General features: G+C 37.4%; 6 non-coding genes across 6 annotated transcripts; all 6 read left to right on the forward strand.

Moving 5' to 3' along the window:
* Positions 1 to 3,498: 3,498 nt before the first annotated feature.
* Positions 3,499 to 3,570, forward strand: TRNAC-GCA (transfer RNA cysteine (anticodon GCA)). Its single transcript has one exon. It is a non-coding gene; the product is annotated as a tRNA-Cys (tRNA).
* A 2,094-nt stretch (positions 3,571 to 5,664) lies between these two features.
* Positions 5,665 to 5,736, forward strand: TRNAC-GCA (transfer RNA cysteine (anticodon GCA)). The gene has a single exon. It is a non-coding gene; the product is annotated as a tRNA-Cys (tRNA).
* Positions 5,737 to 6,745: 1,009 nt separating this feature from the next.
* Positions 6,746 to 6,817, forward strand: TRNAC-GCA (transfer RNA cysteine (anticodon GCA)). Its single transcript has one exon. It is a non-coding gene; the product is annotated as a tRNA-Cys (tRNA).
* Positions 6,818 to 12,155: 5,338 nt separating this feature from the next.
* Positions 12,156 to 12,227, forward strand: TRNAC-GCA (transfer RNA cysteine (anticodon GCA)). The gene has a single exon. It is a non-coding gene; the product is annotated as a tRNA-Cys (tRNA).
* Positions 12,228 to 15,407: 3,180 nt separating this feature from the next.
* On the forward strand, positions 15,408 to 15,479 carry TRNAC-GCA (transfer RNA cysteine (anticodon GCA)). Its single transcript has one exon. It is a non-coding gene; the product is annotated as a tRNA-Cys (tRNA).
* A 1,009-nt stretch (positions 15,480 to 16,488) lies between these two features.
* On the forward strand, positions 16,489 to 16,560 carry TRNAC-GCA (transfer RNA cysteine (anticodon GCA)). The gene has a single exon. It is a non-coding gene; the product is annotated as a tRNA-Cys (tRNA).
* Positions 16,561 to 18,269: the final 1,709 nt, after the last annotated feature.

Consider the following 18,269-nt stretch of genomic DNA (forward strand, 5'->3'; position numbering starts at 1 on the left):
AGAATGTTTCAAAACAATCATTGTATGTAGAGGCATTGGTCCTATGTACCACTGCCTATTCAAATAAAATAACAATGAAACAAATATCTGTTTTTTAAATGATCCAGTTTTCCTTTAATAAATAATATTAAGGACTACTTCTCCTGTTCCACAGTTTCAAGGTTGTACTTTCCGGAACAACTTAGTATGATCCTCTCACTCTTTCATGATGTACTGATATTTTTTCATTCTGATTTTACTGAAAAGCTGGGGATATAGCTCAGTGGTAGAGCATTTGACTGCAGATCAACAGGTCCCTGGTTCAAATCCTGGTGTCCCCTCACCCTATTTTGATTCTGTTGTTTGTAATTTTGACTTTCCATCAATTCCATTTGGATCATCTTTGACAGAGTCAGTGTTCCCTTGGATATTGCACTTTAATGGCATTACAGTGTTTGCATCTCAAAACCTGTGAGTAAATGCAGTTTTTAACACTCGGCTTGTTATTCCCTTTGGGAAATTTCTGAAACATCATTGATCAATTTTGGAATTCGGCTCTTCCTTTTACAGCATAAACAAAGGGAATGGACTATGAAACCAATTGACAACTTTGTTATACTGTTTGGTGCTTTCTTGTATTGCACTGAAGAAATGGCGTATAAAACTTGGCAGCGAAGCAGTCAATCTATTTCTCATTTCACCTGTGTCTTCAGTCTTACATATATTCCACCTCTTCTCTGTGCATGCAAAGTATGTGTTTGTTTGAAGCACTTCATTTTTGTGCAACGTAGGAACTATTTAATTTCTCCTTAAAAGCTCTGCCTACGAGCAAGATATACGAACTATCATTGCAGTTGCAAGAAGGCTGGTCTGAAGAATCAGGCCATTTGCAAACGCAAAATGGCTTTTTCTGATGTATTAAATGGAAGGTATTCGAAAGGGGTGTTTGGGTGTACCTTCCAAATACCGAATTGTAGTGGTACGTAGAAATGTTTTTCCACCATAATTTGGCCCAAAACAATCATACTTCATCACCATCTCAGTGATTGTGGTAACCAATCCTCAAATGATAAGGTGTCCCGTAAAAACCTCTTCCCCTTTAAGAATGTTTCAAAATAATCATTGTATGTAGAGGCATTGGTCCTATGTACCACTGCCTATTCAAATAAAATAACAATGAAACAAATACATCTGTTTTTAAATGATCCAGTTTTCCTTTAATAAATAATATTAAGGACTGCTTCTCCTGTTCCACAGTTTCAAGGTTGTACTTTCTGGCACAACTTGGTATGATCCTCACACTCTTTCATGATGTACTGATATTTTGTCATTCTGATTTTACTGAAAAGCTGGGGATATAGCTCAGTGGTAGAGCATTTCACTGCAGATCAAGAGGTCCCTGGTTCAAATCCGGGTGTCCCCTCACCCTATTTTGATTCTGTTGTTTGTAATTGGGACTTTTCATCAATTCCATTTGGATCATCTTTGACAGAGTCAGTGTTCCCTAGGATATTGCACTTTAATAGCATTTCAGTGTTTCCTGCTCAAAACCTGTGAGTAAATGCAGTTTTTAACACTCTGCTTGTTATTCCCTTTGGGAAATTTCTGAAACATCATTGATCAATTTTGTAATTTGGCTCTTCCTTTCACAGCACTAAACAAAGGGAATGGACTATGAAAGCAATTGACAACTTTGTTATACTGTTTGGTGCTTCCTTGTATTGCACTGAAGAAATGGCGTATAAAACTTGGCAGCGAAGCAGTCAATCTATTTCTCATTTCACCTGTGTCTCCAGTCTTACATATATTCCACCTCTTCTCTGTGCATGCAAAGTATGTGTTTGTTTGAAGCACTTCATTTTTGTGCAACATAGGAACTATTTAATTTCTCCTTAAAAGCTCTGCCTACGTGCAAGATGTACGAACTATCATTGCAGTTGCAAGAAGGCTGGTCTGAAGAATCAGGCCATTTGCAAACGCAAAATGGCTTTTTCTGATGTATTAAATGGAAGGTATTCGAAAGGGGTGTTTGGGTGTACCTTCCAAATACCGAATTGTAGTGGTACGTAGAAATGTTTTTCCACCATAATTTGGCCCAAAACAATCATACTTCATCACCATCTCTGTGATTGTGGTAACCAATCCTCAAATGATAAGGTGTCCCGTAAAAACCTCTTCTTCTTTAAGAATGTTTCAAAATAATCATTGTATGTAGAGGCATTGGTTCTATGTACCACTGCCTATTCAAATAAAATAACAATGAAACAAATATATCTGTTTTTTAAATGATCCTGTTTTCCTTTAATAAATAATATTAAGGACTACTTCTCCTGTTCCACAGTTTCAAGGTTGTACTTTCTGGCACCACTTAGTATGATCCTCACACTCTTTCATGATGTACTCATATTTTGTCATTCTGATTTTACCAAAAAGCTGGGGATATAGCTCAGAGGAAAAGCAATGGACTGCAGATCAAGAGGTCCCTGGTTCAAATCCGGGTGTCCCCTAACCCTATTTTGATTCTGTTGTTTGTAATTGGGACTTTTCATCAATTCCATTTGGATCATCTTTAACAGAGTCAGTGTTCCCTTGGATATTGCACTTTAATAGCATTTCAGTGTTTCCTGCTCAAAACCTGTGAGTAAATGCAGTTTTTAACACTCGGCTTGTTATTCCCTTTGGGAAATTTCTGAAACATCATTGATCAATTTTGGAATTTGGCTCTTCCTTTCATAGCACTAAACAAAGGGAATGGACTATGAAACCAATTGACAACTTTGTTATACTGTTTGGTGCTTTCTTGTATTGCACTGAAGAAATGGCGTATAAAACTTGGCAGCGAAGCATTCAATCTATTTCTCATTTCACCTCTGTCTTCAGTCTTACATATATTCCACCTCTTCTCTGTGCATGCAAAGTATGTGTTTGTTTGAAGCACTTCATTTTTGTGCAACGTAGGAACTATTTAATTTCTCCTTAAAAGCTCTGCCTACGTGCAAGATGTACGAACTATCATTGCAGTTGCAAGAAGGCTGGTCTGAAGAATCAGGCCATTTGCAAACGCATAATGGCTTTTTCTGATGTATTAAATGGAAGGTATTCGAAAGGGGTGTTTGGGTGTGCCTTCCAAATACCGAATTGTAGTGGTACCTAGAAATGTTTTTCCACCATAATTTGGACCAAAACAATCATACTTCATCACCATCTCAGTGATTGTGTTAACCAATCCTCAAATGATAAGGTGTCCCGTAAAAACCTCTTCCCCTTTAAGAATGTTTCAAAACAATCATTGTATGTAGAGGCATTGATCCTATGTACCACTGCCTATTCAAATAAAATAACAATGAAACAAATACATCTGTTTTTTAAATGATCCAGTTTTCCTTTAATAAATAATATTAAGGACTACTTCTCCTGTTCCACAGTTTCAAGGTTGTACTTTCTGGCACAACTTAGTATGATCCTAACACTCTTTCATGATGTACTGATATTTTGTCATTCTGATTTTACTGAAAAGCTGGGGATATAGCTCAGTGGTAGAGCTTTTGACTGCAGATCAAGAGGTCCCTGGTTCAAATCCGGGTGTCCCCTCACCCTATTTTGATTCTGTTGTTTATAATTGGGACTTTTCATCAATTCCATTTGGATCATCTTTGACAGAGTCAGTGTTCCCTTGGATATTGCACTTTAATAGCATTTCAGTGTTTCCTGCTCAAAACCTGTGAGTAAATGCAGTTTTTAACACTCTGCTTGTTATTCCCTTTGGGAAATTTCTGAAACATCATTGATCAATTTTGTAATTTGGCTCTTCCTTTCACAGCACTAAACAAAGGGAATGGACTATGAAAGCAATTGACAACTTTGTTATACTGTTTGGTGCTTTCTTGTATTGCACTGACGAAATGGCGTATAAAACTTGGCAGCGAAGCAGTCAATCTATTTCTCATTTCACCTGTGTCTCCAGTCTTACATATATTCCACCTCTTCTCTGTGCATGCAAAGTATGTGTTTGTTTGAAGCACTTCATTTTTGTGCAACGTAGGAACTATTTAATTTCTCCTTAAAAGCTCTGCCTACGTGCAAGATGTACGAACTATCATTGCAGTTGCAAGAAGGCTGGTCTGAAGAATCAGGCCATTTGCAAACGCAAAATGGCTTTTTCTGATGTATTAAATGGAAGGTATTTGAAAGGGGTTTTGGGTGTACCTTCCAAATACCGAATTGTAGTGGTACGTAGAAATGTTTTTCCACCATAATTTGGCCCAAAACAATCATACTTCATCACCATCTCAGTGATTGTGGTAACCAATCCTCAAATGATAAGGTGTCCCGTAAAAACCTCTTCCCCTTTAAGAATGTTTCAAAATAATCATTGTATGTAGAGGCATTGGTCCTATGTACCACTGCCTATTCAAATAAAATAACAATGAAACAAATACATCTGTTTTTAAATGATCCAGTTTTCCTTTAATAAATAATATTAAGGACTACTTCTCCTGTTCCACAGTTTCAAGGTTGTACTTTCTGGCACAACTTGGTATGATCCTCACACTCTTTCATGATGTACTGATATTTTGTCATTCTGATTTTACTGAAAAGCTGGGGATATAGCTCAGTGGTAGAGCATTTCACTGCAGATCAAGAGGTCCCTGGTTCAAATCCGGGTGTCCCCTCACCCTATTTTGATTCTGTTGTTTGTAATTGGTACTTTTCATCAATTCCATTTGGATCATCTTTGACAGAGTCAGTGTTCCCTAGGATATTGCACTTTAATTGCATTTCAGTGTTTCCTGCTCAAAACCTGTGAGTAAATGCAGTTTTTAACACTCTGCTTGTTATTCCCTTTGGGAAATTTCTGAAACATCATTGATCAATTTTGTAATTTGGCTCTTCCTTTCACAGCACTAAACAAAGGGAATGGACTATGAAAGCAATTGACAACTTTGTTATACTGTTTGGTGCTTTCTTGTATTGCACTGAAGAAATGGCGTATAAAACTTGGCAGCGAAGCAGTCAATCTATTTCTCATTTCACCTGTGTCTCCAGTCTTACATATATTCCACCTCTTCTCTGTGCATGAAAAGTATGTGTTTGTTGGAAGCACTTCATTTTTGTGCAACATAGGAACTATTTAATTTCTCCTTAAAAGCTCTGCCTACGTGCAAGATGTACGAACTATCATTGCAGTTGCAAGAAGGCTGGTCTGAAGAATCAGGCCATTTGCAAACGCAAAATGGCTTTTTCTGATGTATTAAATGGAAGGTATTCGAAAGGGGTGTTTGGGTGTACCTTCCAAATACCGAATTGTAGTGGTACGTAGAAATATTTTTCCACCATAATTTGGCCCAAAACAATCATACTTCATCACCATCTCCGTGATTGTGGTAACCAATCCTCAAATGATAAGGTGTCCCGTAAAAACCTCTTCCCCTTTAAGAATGTTTCAAAACAATCATTGTATGTAGAGGCATTGGTCCTATGTACCACTGCCTATTCAAATAAAATAACAATGAAACAAATAAATCTGTTTTTTAAATGATCCAGTTTTCCTTTAATAAATAATATTAAGGACTACTTCTCCTGTTCCACAGTTTCAAGGTTGTACTTTCTGGCACAACTTAGTATGATCCTCACACTCTTTCATGATGTACTGATATTTTGTCATTCTGATTTTACTGAAAAGCTGGGGATATAGCTCAGTGGTAGAGCATTTGACTGCAGATCAAGAGGTCCCTGGTTCAAATCCGGGTGTCCCCTCACCCTATTTTGATTCTGTTGTTTGTAATTGGGACTTTTCATCAATTCCATTTGGATCATCTTTAACAGAGTCAGTGTTCCCTTGGATATTGCAGTTTAATAGCATTTCAGTGTTTCCTGCTCAAAACCTGTGAGTAAATGCAGTTTTTAACACTCGGCTTGGTATTCCCTTTGGGAAATTTCTGAAACATCATTGATCAATTTTGGAATTCGGCTCTTCCTGTCATAGCACTAAACAAAGGGAATGGACTATGAAACCAATTGACAACTTTGTTATACTGTTTGGTGCTTTCTTGTATTGCACTGAAGAAATGGCGTATAAAACTTGGCAGCGAAGCAGTCAACCTATTTCTCATTTCACCTCTGTCTTCAGTCTTACATATATTCCACCTCTTCTCTGTGCATGCAAAGTATATGTTTGTTTGAAGCACTTCATTTTTGTGCAACGTAGGAACCATTTAATTTCTCCTTAAAAGCTCTGCCTACTTGCAAGATGTACGAACTATCATTGCAGTTGCAAGAAGGCTGGTCTGAAGAATCTAGCCATTTGGAAACGCAAAATGGCTTTTTCTGATGTATTAAATGGAAGGTATTCGAAAGGGTTGTTTGGGTGTACCTTCCAAATACCGAATTGTAGTGGTACGTAGAAATGTTTTTCCACCATAATTTGGCCCAAAACAATCATACTTCATCACCATCTCAGTGATTGTGGTAACCAATCCTCAAATAATAAGGTGTCCCGTAAAAACCTCTTCCCCTTTAAGAATGTTTCAAAACAATCATTGTATGTAGAGGCATTGGTCCTATGTACCACTGCCTATTCAAATAAAATCACAATGAAACAAATATCTGTTTTTAAATGATCCAGTTTTCTTTTAATAAATAATATTAAGGACTACTTCTCCTGTTCCATAGTTTCAAGGTTGTACTTTCTGGCACAACTTAGTATGATCCTCACACTCTTTCATGATGTACTGATATTTTGTCATTCTGATTTTACTGAAAAGATGGGGATATAGCTCAGTGGTAGAGCATTTGACTGCAGATCAAGAGGTCCCTGGTTCAAATCCGGGTGTCCCCTCACCCTATTTGATTCTGTTGTTTGTAATTGGGACTTTTCATCAATTCCATTTGAATCATCTTTGACAGAGTCAGTGTTCCCTTGGATATTGCACTTTAATAGCATTTCAATGTTTCCTGCTTAAAACCTGTGAGTAAATGCAGTTTTTAACACTCTGCTTGGTATTCCCTTTGGTAAATTTCTGAAACATCATTGATCAATTTTGGAATTCGGCTCTTCCTTTCACAGCACTAAACAAAGGGAATGGACTATGAAACCAATTGACAACTTTGTTATACTGTTTGGTGCTTTCTTGTATTGCACTGAAGAAATGGCGTATAAAACTTGGCAGCGAAGCAGTCAATCTATTTCTCATTTCACCTGTGTCTTCAGTCTTACATATATTCCACCTCTTCTCTGTGCATGCAAAGTATGTGTTTGTTTGAAGCACTTCATTTTTGTGCAACGTAGGAACTATTTAATTTCTCCTTAAAAGCTCTGCCTACGTGCAAGATGTACGAACTATCATTGCAGTTGCAAGAAGGCTGGTCTGAAGAATCAGGCCATTTGCAAACGCAAAATGGCTTTTTCTGATGTATTAAATGGAAGGTATTCGAAAGGGGTGTTTGGGTGTACCTTCCAAATACCGAATTGTAGTGGTACAAAGAAATGTTTTTCCACCATAATTTGGCCCAAAACAATCATACTTCATCACCATCTCAGTGATTGTGGTAACCAATCCTCAAATGATAAGGTGTCCCGCAAAAACCTCTTCCCCTTTCAGAATGTTTTAAAACAATCATTGTATGTAGAGGCATTGGTTCTATGTACCACTGCCTATTCAAATAAAATAACAATGAAACAAATATCTGTTTTTAAATGATCCAGTTTTCCTTTAATAAATAATATTAAGGACTATTTCTCCTGTTCCACAGTTTCAAGGTTGTACTTTCCGGAACAACTTAGTATGATCCACTCACTCTTTCATGATGTACTGATATTTTGTCATTCTGATTTTCCTGACAAGCTGGGGATGTAGCTCAGTGGTAGAGCATTTAACTGCAGATCAAGAGGTCCCTGGTTCAAATCCGGGAGTCCCCTCACCCTATTTTGATTCTGTTGTTTGTAATTGGGACTTTTCATCAATTCCATTTGGATCATCTTTGACAGAGTCAGTGTTCCCTAGGATATTGCACTTTAATAGCATTTCAGTGTTTCCTGCTCAAAACCTGTGAGTAAGTGCAGTTTTTAACACTCTGCTTGTTATTCCCTTTGGGAAATTTCTGAAACATCATTGATCAATTTTGTAATTTGGCTCTTCCTTTCACAGCACTAAACAAAGGGAATGGACTATGAAAGCAATTGACAACTTTGTTATACTGTTTGGTGCTTTCTTGTATTGCACTGAAGAAATGGCGTATAAAACTTGGCAGCGAAGCAGTCAATCTATTTCTCATTTCACCTGTGTCTCCAGTCTTACATATATTCCACCTCTTCTCTGTGCATGCAAAGTATGTGTTTGTTTGAAGCACTTCATTTTTGTGCAACATAGGAACTATTTAATTTCTCCTTAAAAGCTCTGCCTACGTGCAAGATGTACGAACTATCATTGCAGTTGCAAGAAGGCTGGTCTGAAGAATCAGGCCATTTGCAAACGCAAAATGGCTTTTTCTGATGTATTAAATGGAAGGTATTCGAAAGGGGTTTTGGGTGTACCTTCCAAATACCGAATTGTAGTGGTACGTAGAAATGTTTTTCCACCATAATTTGGCCCAAAACAATCATACTTCATCACTATCTCAGTGATTGTGGTAACCAATCCTCAAATGATAAGGTGTCCCGTAAAAACCTCTTCCCCTTTAAGAATGTTTCAAAATAATCATTGTATGTAGAGGCATTGGTCCTATGTACCACTGCCTATTCAAATAAAATAACAATGAAACAAATAAATCTGTTTTTAAATGATCCAGTTTTCCTTTAATCAATAATATTAAGGACTATTTCTCCTGTTCCACAGTTTCAAGGTTGTACTTTCCGGAACAACTTAGTATGATCCACTCACTCTTTCATGATGTACTGATATTTTGTCATTCTGATTTTCCTGACAAGCTGGGGATGTAGCTCAGTGGTAGAGCATTTAACTGCAGATCAAGAGGTCCCTGGTTCAAATCCGGGAGTCCCCTCACCCTATTTTGATTCTGTTGTTTGTAATTGGGACTTTTCATCAATTCCATTTGGATCATCTTTAACAGAGTCAGTGTTCCCTTGGATATTGAACTTTAATAGCATTTCAGTGTTTCCTGCTCAAAACCTGTGAGTAAATGCAGTTTTTAACACTCGGCTTGTTATTCCCTTTGGGAAATTTCTGAAACATCATTGATCAATTTTGGAATTCGGCTCTTCCTTTCATAGCACTAAACAAAGGGAATGGACTATGAAACCAATTGACAACTTTGTTATACTGTTTGGTGCTTTCTTGTATTGCACTGAAGAAATGGCGTATAAAACTTGGCAGCGAAGCAGTCAATCTATTTCTCATTTCACCTCTGTCTTCAGTCTTACATATATTCCACCTCTTCTCTGTGCATGCAAAGTATGTGTTTGTTTGAAGCACTTCATTTTTGTGCAACGTAGGAACTATTTAATTTCTCCTTAAAAGCTCTGCCTACGTGCAAGATGTACGAACTATCATTGCAGTTGCAAGAAGGCTGGTCTGAAGAATCAGGCCATTTGCAAACGCATAATGGCTTTTTCTGATGTATTAAATGGAAGGTATTCGAAAGGGGTGTTTGGGTGTGCCTTCCAAATACCGAATTGTAGTGGTACCTAGAAATGTTTTTCCACCATAATTTGGACCAAAACAATCATACTTCATCACCATCTCAGTGATTGTGTTAACCAATCCTCAAATGATAAGGTGTCCCGTAAAAACCTCTTCCCCTTTAAGAATGTTTCAAAATAATCATTGTATGTAGAGGCATTGGTCCTATGTACCACTGCCTATTCAAATAAAATAACAATGAAACAAATAAATCTGTTTTTAAATGATCCAGTTTTCCTTTAATAAATAATATTAAGGACTACTTCTCCTGTTCCACAGTTTCACGGTTGTACTTTCTGGCACAACTTGGTATGATCCTCACACTCTTTCATGATGTACTGATATTTTGTCATTCTGATTTTACTGAAAAGCTGGGGATATAGCTCAGTGGTAGAGCATTTCACTGCAGATCAAGAGGTCCCTGGTTCAAATCCGGGTGTCCCCTCACCCTATTTTGATTCTGTTGTTTGTAATTGGGACTTTTCATCAATTCCATTTGGATCATCTTTGACAGAGTCAGTGTTCCCTTGGATATTGCACTTTAATAGCATTTCAGTGTTTCCTGCTCAAAACCTGTGAGTAAATGCAGTTTTTAACACTCTGCTTGTTATTCCCTTTGGGAAATTTCTGAAACATCATTGATCAATTTTGTAATTTGGCTCTTCCTTTCACAGCACTAAACAAAGGGAATGGACTATGAAAGCAATTGACAACTTTGTTATACTGTTTGGTGCTTTCTTGTATTGCACTGAAGAAATGGCGTATAAAACTTGGCAGCGAAGCAGTCAATCTATTTCTCATTTCACCTGTGTCTCCAGTCTTACATATATTCCACCTCTTCTCTGTGCATGCAAAGTATGTGTTTGTTTGAAGCACTCCATTTTTGTGCAACATAGGAACTATTTAATTTCTCCTTAAAAGCTCTGCCTACGTGCAAGATGTACGAACTATCATTGCAGTTGCAAGAAGGCTGGTCTGAAGAATCAGGCCATTTGCAAACGCATAATGGCTTTTTCTGATGTATTAAATGGAAGGTATTCGAAAGGGGTGTTTGGGTGTACCTTCCAAATACCGAATTGTAGTGGTACTTAGAAATGTTTTTCCACCATAATTTGGCCTAAATCAATCATACTTCATCACCATCTCCGTGTTTGTGGTAACCAATCCTCAAATGATAAGGTGTCCCGTAAAAACCTCTTCCCCTTTAAGAATGTTTCAAAACAATCATTGTATGTAGAGGCATTGGTCCTATGTACCACTGCCTATTCAAATAAAATTACAATGAAACAAATAAATCTGTTTTTTAAATGATCCAGTTTTCCTTTAATAAATAATATTAAGGACTACTTCTCCTGTTCCACAGTTTCAAGGTTGTACTTTCTGGCACAACTTAGTATGATCCTCACACTCTTTCATGATGTACTGATATTTTGTCATTCTGATTTTACTGAAAAGCTGGGGATATACCTCAGTGGTAGAGCATTTGACTGCAGATCAAGAGGTCCCTGGTTCAAATCCGGGTGTCCCCTCACCCTATTTTGATTCTGTTGTTTGTAATTGGGACTTTTCATCAATTCCATTTGAATCATCTTTAACAGAGTCAGTGTTCCCTTGGATATTGCAGTTTAATAGCATTTCAGTGTTTCCTGCTCAAAACCTGTGAGTAAATGCAGTTTTTAACACTCGGCTTGGTATTCCCTTTGGGAAATTTCTGAAACATCATTGATCAATTTTGGAATTCGGCTCTTCCTTTCATAGCACTAAACAAAGGGAATGGACTATGAAACCAATTGACAACTTTGTTATACTGTTTGGTGCTTTCTTGTATTGCACTGAAGAAATGGCGTATAAAACTTGGCAGCGAAGCAGTCAATCTATTTCTCATTTCACCTCTGTCTTCAGTCTTACATATATTCCACCTCTTCTCTGTGCATGCAAAGTATATGTTTGTTTGAAGCACTTCATTTTTGTGCAACGTAGGAACCATTTAATTTCTCCTTAAAAGCTCTGTCTACTTGCAAGATGTACGAACTATCATTGCAGTTGCAAGAAGGCTGGTCTGAAGAATCTAGCCATTTGGAAACGCAAAATGGCTTTTTCTGATGTATTAAATGGAAGGTATTCGAAAGGGTTGTTTGGGTGTACCTTCCAAATACCGAATTGTAGTGGTACGTAGAAAGGTTTTTCCACCATAATTTGGCCCAAAACAATCATACTTCATCACCATCTCAGTGATTGTGGTAACCAATCCTCAAATGATAAGGTGTCCCGTAAAAACCTCTTCCCCTTTAAGAATGTTTCAAAACAATCATTGTATGTAGAGGCATTGGTCCTATGTACCACTGCCTATTCAAATAAAATCACAATGAAACAAATATCTGTTTTTAAATGATCCAGTTTTCCTTTAATAAATAATATTAAGGACTACTTCTCCTGTTCCACAGTTTCAAGGTTGTACTTTCTGGCACAACTTAGTATGATCCTCACACTCTTTCATGATGTACTGATATTTTGTCATTCTGATTTTACTGAAAAGATGGGGATATAGCTCAGTGGTAGAGCATTTGACTGCAGATCAAGAGGTCCCTGGTTCAAATCCGGGTGTCCCCTCACCCTATTTTGATTCTGTTGTTTGTAATTGGGACTTTTCATCAATTCCATTTGAATCATCTTTGACAGAGTCAGTGTTCCCTTGGATATTGCACTTTAATAGCATTTCAATGTTTCCTGCTTAAAACCTGTGAGTAAATGCAGTTTTTAACACTCTGCTTGGTATTCCCTTTGGTAAATTTCTGAAACATCATTAATCAATTTTGGAATTCGGCTCTTCCTTTCACAGCACTAAACAAAGGGAATGGACTATGAAACCAATTGACAACTTTGTTATACTGTTTGGTGCTTTCTTGTATTGCACTGAAGAAATGGCGTATAAAACTTGGCAGCGAAGCAGTCAATCTATTTCTCATTTCACCTGTGTCTCCAGTCTTACATATATTCCACCTCTTCTCTGTGCATGCAAAGTATGTGTTTGTTTGAAGCACTTCATTTTTGTGCAACATAGGAACTATTTAATTTCTCCTTAAAAGCTCTGCCTACGTGCAAGATGTACGAACTATCATTGCAGTTGCAAGAAGGCTGGTCTGAAGAATCAGGCCATTTGCAAACGCAAAATGGCTTTTTCTGATGTATTAAATGGAAGGTATTCGAAAGGGGTGTTTGGGTGTACCTTCCAAATACCGAATTGTAGTGGTACGTAGAAATGTTTTTTCCACCATAATTTGGCCCAAAACAACCATACTTCATCACCATCTCCGTGATTGTGGTAACCAATCCTCAAATGATAAGGTGTCCCGTAAAAACCTCTTCTTCTTTAATAATGTTTCAAAATAATCATTGTATGTAGAGGCATTGGTTCTATGTACCACTGCCTATTCAAATAAAATAACAATGAAACAAATACATCTGTTTTTTAAATGATCCTGTTTTCCTTTAATAAATAATATTAAGGACTACTTCTCCTGTTCCACAGTTTCAAGGTTGTACTTTCTGGCACCACTTAGTATGATCCTCACCCTCTTTCATGATATACTCATATTGTGTCATTCTGATTTTACTAAAATGCTGGGGATATAGCTCAGCGGTAGAGCATTGGACTGCAGATCAAGAGGTCCCTGGTTCATATCCGGGTGTCCCCTCACCCTATTTTGATTCTGTTGTTTGTAATTGGGACTTTTCATCAATTCCATTTGGATCATCTTTAACAGAGTCAGTGTTCCCTTGGATATTGCAGTTTAATAGCATTTCAGTGTTTCCTGCTCAAAACCTGTGAGTAAATGCAGTTTTTAATACTCGGCTTGTTATTCCCTTTGGGAAATTTCTGAAACATCATTGATCAATTTTGGAATTCGGCTCTTCCTTTCATAGCACTAAACAAAGGGAATGGACTATGAAACCAATTGACAACTTTGTTATACTGTTTGGTGCTTTCTTGTATTGCACTGAAGAAATGGCGTATAAAACTTGGCAGCGAAGCAGTCAATCTATTTCTCATTTCACCTCTGTCTTCAGTCTTACATATATTCCACCTCTTCTCTGTGCATGCAAAGTATGTGTTTGTTTGAAGCACTTCATTTTTGTGCAACGTAGGAACTATTTAATTTCTCCTTAAAAGCTCTGCCTACGTGCAAGATGTACGAACTATCATTGCAGTTGCAAGAAGGCTGGTCTGAAGAATCAGGCCATTTGCAAACGCAAAATGGCTTTTTCTGATGTATTAAATGGAAGGTATTCGAAAGGGGTGTTTGGGTGTACCTTCCAAATACCGAATTGTAGTGGTACGTAGAAATGTTTTTCCACCATAATTTGGCCCAAAACAATCATACTTCATCACCATCTCAGTGATTGTGGTAACCAATCCTCAAATGATAAGGTGTCCCGTAAAAACCTCTTCCCCTTTAAGAATGTTTCAAAACAATCCTTGTATGTAGAGGCATTGGTCCTATGTACCACTGCCTATTCAAATAAAATAACAATGAAACAAATAAATCTGTTTTTAAATGATCCAGTTTTCCTTTAATAAATAATATTAAGGACTACTTCTCCTGTTCCACAGTTTCAAGGTTGTACTTTCTGGCACAACTTGGTATGTTCCTCACACTCTTTCATGATGTACTGATATTTTGTAATTCTGATTTTACTGAAAAGCTGGGGATATAGCTCAGTGGTAGAGCATTTCACTGCAGATCAAGAGGTCCCTGGTTCAAATCCGGGTGTCCCCTCACCCTATTTTGATTCTGTTGTTTGTAATTGGGACTTTTCATCAATTCCATTTGGATCATCTTTGACAGAGTCAGTGTTCCCTAGGATATTGCACTTTAATAGCATTTCAGTGTTTCCTGCTCAAAACCTGTGAGTAAATGCAGTTTTTAACACTCTGCTTGTTATTCCCTTTGGGAAATTTCTGAAACATCATTGATCAATATTGTAATTTGGCTCTTCCTTTCACAGCACTAAACAAAGGGAATGGACTATGAAAGCAATTGACAACTTTGTTATACTGTTTGGTGCTTTCTTGTATTGCACTGAAGAAATGGCGTATAAAACTTGGCAGCGAAGCAGTCAATCTATTTCTCATTTCACCTGTGTCTCCAGTCTTACATATATTCCACCTCTTCTCTGTGCATGCAAAGTATGTGTTTGTTTGAAGCACTTCATTTTTGTGCAACATAGGAACTATTTAATTTCTCCTTAAAAGCTCTGCCTACGTGCAAGATGTACGAACTATCATTGCAGTTGCAAGAAGGCTGGTCTGAAGAATCAGGCCATTTGCAAACGCAAAATGGCTTTTTCTGATGTATTAAATGGAAGGTATTCGAAAGGGGTGTTTGGGTGTACCTTCCAAATACCGAATTGTAGTGGTACTTAGAAATGTTTTTCCACCATAATTTGGCCTAAATCAATCATACTTCATCACCATCTCCGTGATTGTGGTAACCAATCCTCAAATGATAAGGTGTCCCGTAAAAACCTCTTCCCCTTTAAGAATGTTTCAAAACAATCATTGTATGTAGAGGCATTGGTCCTATGTACCACTGCCTATTCAAATAAAATAACAATGAAACAAATAAATCTGTTTTTTAAATGATCCAGTTTTCCTTTAATGAATAATATTAAGGACTACTTCTCCTGTTCCACAGTTTCAAGGTTGTACTTTCTGGCACAACTTAGTATGATCCTCACACTCTTTCATGATGTACTGATATTTTGTCATTCTGATTTTACTGAAAAGCTGGGGATATAGCTCAGTGGTAGAGCATTTGACTGCAGATCAAGAGGTCCCTGGTTCAAATCTGGGTGTCCCCTCACCCTATTTTGATTCTGTTGTTTGTAATTGGGACTTTTCATCAATTCCATTTGGATCATCTTTAACAGAGTCAGTGTTCCCTTGGATATTGCAGTTTAATAGCATTTCAGTGTTTCCTGCTCAAAACCTGTGAGTAAATGCAGTTTTTAACACTCGGCTTGGTATTCCCTTTGGGAAATTTCTGAAACATCATTGATCAATTTTGGAATTCGGCTCTTCCTTTCATAGCACTAAACAAAGGGAATGGACTATGAAACCAATTGACAACTTTGTTATACTGTTTGGTGCTTTCTTGTATTGCACTGAAGAAATGGCGCATAAAACTTGGCAGCGAAGCAGTCAATCTATTTCTCATTTCACCTCTGTCTTCAGTCTTACATATATTCCACCTCTTCTCTGTGCATGCAAAGTATATGTTTGTTTGAAGCACTTCATTTTTGTGCAACGTAGGAACCATTTAATTTCTCCTTAAAAGCTCTGCCTACTTGCAAGATGTACGAACTATCATTGCAGTTGCAAGAAGGCTGGTCTGAAGAATCTAGCCATTTGGAATTGCAAAATGGCTTTTTGTGATGTATTAAATGGAAGGTATTCGAAAGGGTTGTTTTGGTGTACCTTCCAAATACCGAATTGTAGTGGTACGTAGAAATGTTTTTCCACCATAATTTGGCCCAAAACAATCATACTTCATCACCATCTCAGTGATTGTGGTAACCAATCCTCAAATGATAAGGTGTCCTGTAAAAACCTCTTCCCCTTTAAGAATGTTTCAAAACAATCATTGTATGTAGAGGCATTGGTCCTATGTACCACTGCCTATTCAAATAAAATCACAATGAAACAAATATCTGTTTTTAAATGATCCAGTTTTCCTTTAATAAATAATATTAAGGACTACTTCTCCTGTTCCATAGTTTCAAGGTTGTACTTTCTGGCACAACTTAGTATGATCCTCACACTCTTTCATGATGTACTGATATTTTGTCATTCTGATTTTACTGAAAAGATGGGGATATAGCTCAGTGGTAGAGCATTTGACTGCAGATCAATGGGTCCCTGGTTCAAATCCGGGTGTCCCCTCACCCTATTTTGATTCTGTTGTTTGTAATTGGGACTTTTCATCAATTCCATTTGAATCATCTTTGACAGAGTCAGTGTTCCCTTAGATATTGCACTTTAATAGCATTTCAATGTTTCCTGCTTAAAACCTGTGAGTAAATGCAGTTTTTAACACTCTGCTTGGTATTCCCTTTGGTAAATTTCTGAAACATCATTGATCAGTTTTGGAATTCGGCTCTTCCTTTCATAGCACTAAACAAAGGGAATGGACTATGAAACCAATTGACAACTTTGTTATACTGTTTGGTGCTTTCTTGTATTACACTGACGAAAAAGCGTATAAAACTTGGCAGCGAAGCAGTCAATCTATTTCTCATTTCACCTGTGTCTCCAGTCTTACATATATTCCACCTCTTCTCTGTGCATGCAAAGTATGTGTTTGTTTGAAGCACTTCATTTTTGTGCAACATAGGAACTATTTAATTTCTCCTTAAAAGCTCTGCCTACGTGCAAGATGTACGAACTATCATTGCAGTTGCAAGAAGGCTGGTCTGAAGAATCAGGCCATTTCCAAACGCAAAATGGCTTTTTCTGATGTATAAAATGGAAGGTATTCGAAAGGGGTTTTGGGTGTACCTTCCAAATACCGAATTGTAGTGGTACGTAGAAATGTTTTTCCACCATAATTTGGCCCAAAACAATCATACTTCATCACCATCTCAGTGATTGTGGTAACCAATCCTCAAATGATAAGGTGTTCCGTAAAAACCTCTTCCCCTTTAAGAATGTTTCAAAACAATCATTGTATGTAGAGGCATTGGTCCTATGTACCACTGCCTATTCAAATAAAATAACAATGAAACAAATAAATCTGTTTTTAAATGATCCAGTTTTCCTTTAATAAATAATATTAAGGACTACTTCTCCTGTTCCACAGTTTCAAGGTTGTACTTTCTGGCACAACTTGGTATGATCCTCACACTCTTTCATGATGTACTGATATTTTGTCATTCTGATTTTACTGAAAAGCTGGGGATATAGCTCAGTGGTAGAGCATTTCACTGCAGATCAAGAGGTCACTGGTTCAAATCCAGGTGTCCCTTCACCCTATTTTGATTCTGTTGTTTGTAATTGGGACTTTTCATCAATTCCATTTGGATCATCTTTGACAGAGTCAGTGTTCCCTAGGATATTGCACTTTAATAGCATTTCAGTGTTTCCTGCTCAAAACCTGTGAGTAAATGCAGTTTTTAACACTCTGCTTGTTATTCCCTTTGGGAAATTTCTGAAACATCATTGATCAATTTTGTAATTTGGCTCTTCCTTTCACAGCACTAAACAAAGGGAATGGACTACGAAAGCAATTGACAACTTTGTTATACTGTTTGGTGCTTTCTTGTATTGCACTGAAGAAATGGCGTATAAAACTTGGCAGCGAAGCAGTCAATCTATTTCTCATTTCACCTGTGTCTCCAGTCTTACATATATTCCACCTCTTCTCTGTGCATGCAAAGTATGTGTTTGTTTGAAGCACTTCATTTTTGTGCAACATAGGAACTATTTAATTTCTCCTTAAAAGCTCTGCCTACGTGCAAGATGTACGAACTATCATTGCAGTTGCAAGAAGGCTGGTCTGAAGAATCAGGCCATTTGCAAACGCAAAATGGCTTTTTCTGATGTATTAAATGGAAGGTATTCGAAAGGGGTGTTTGGGTGTACCTTCCAAATAC

The sequence above is a fragment of the Lissotriton helveticus genome, chromosome 1_2 (genome assembly GCF_964261635.1).
Source record: "Lissotriton helveticus chromosome 1_2, aLisHel1.1, whole genome shotgun sequence".
NCBI classification, from domain to species: Eukaryota; Metazoa; Chordata; class Amphibia; order Caudata; family Salamandridae; genus Lissotriton; species Lissotriton helveticus.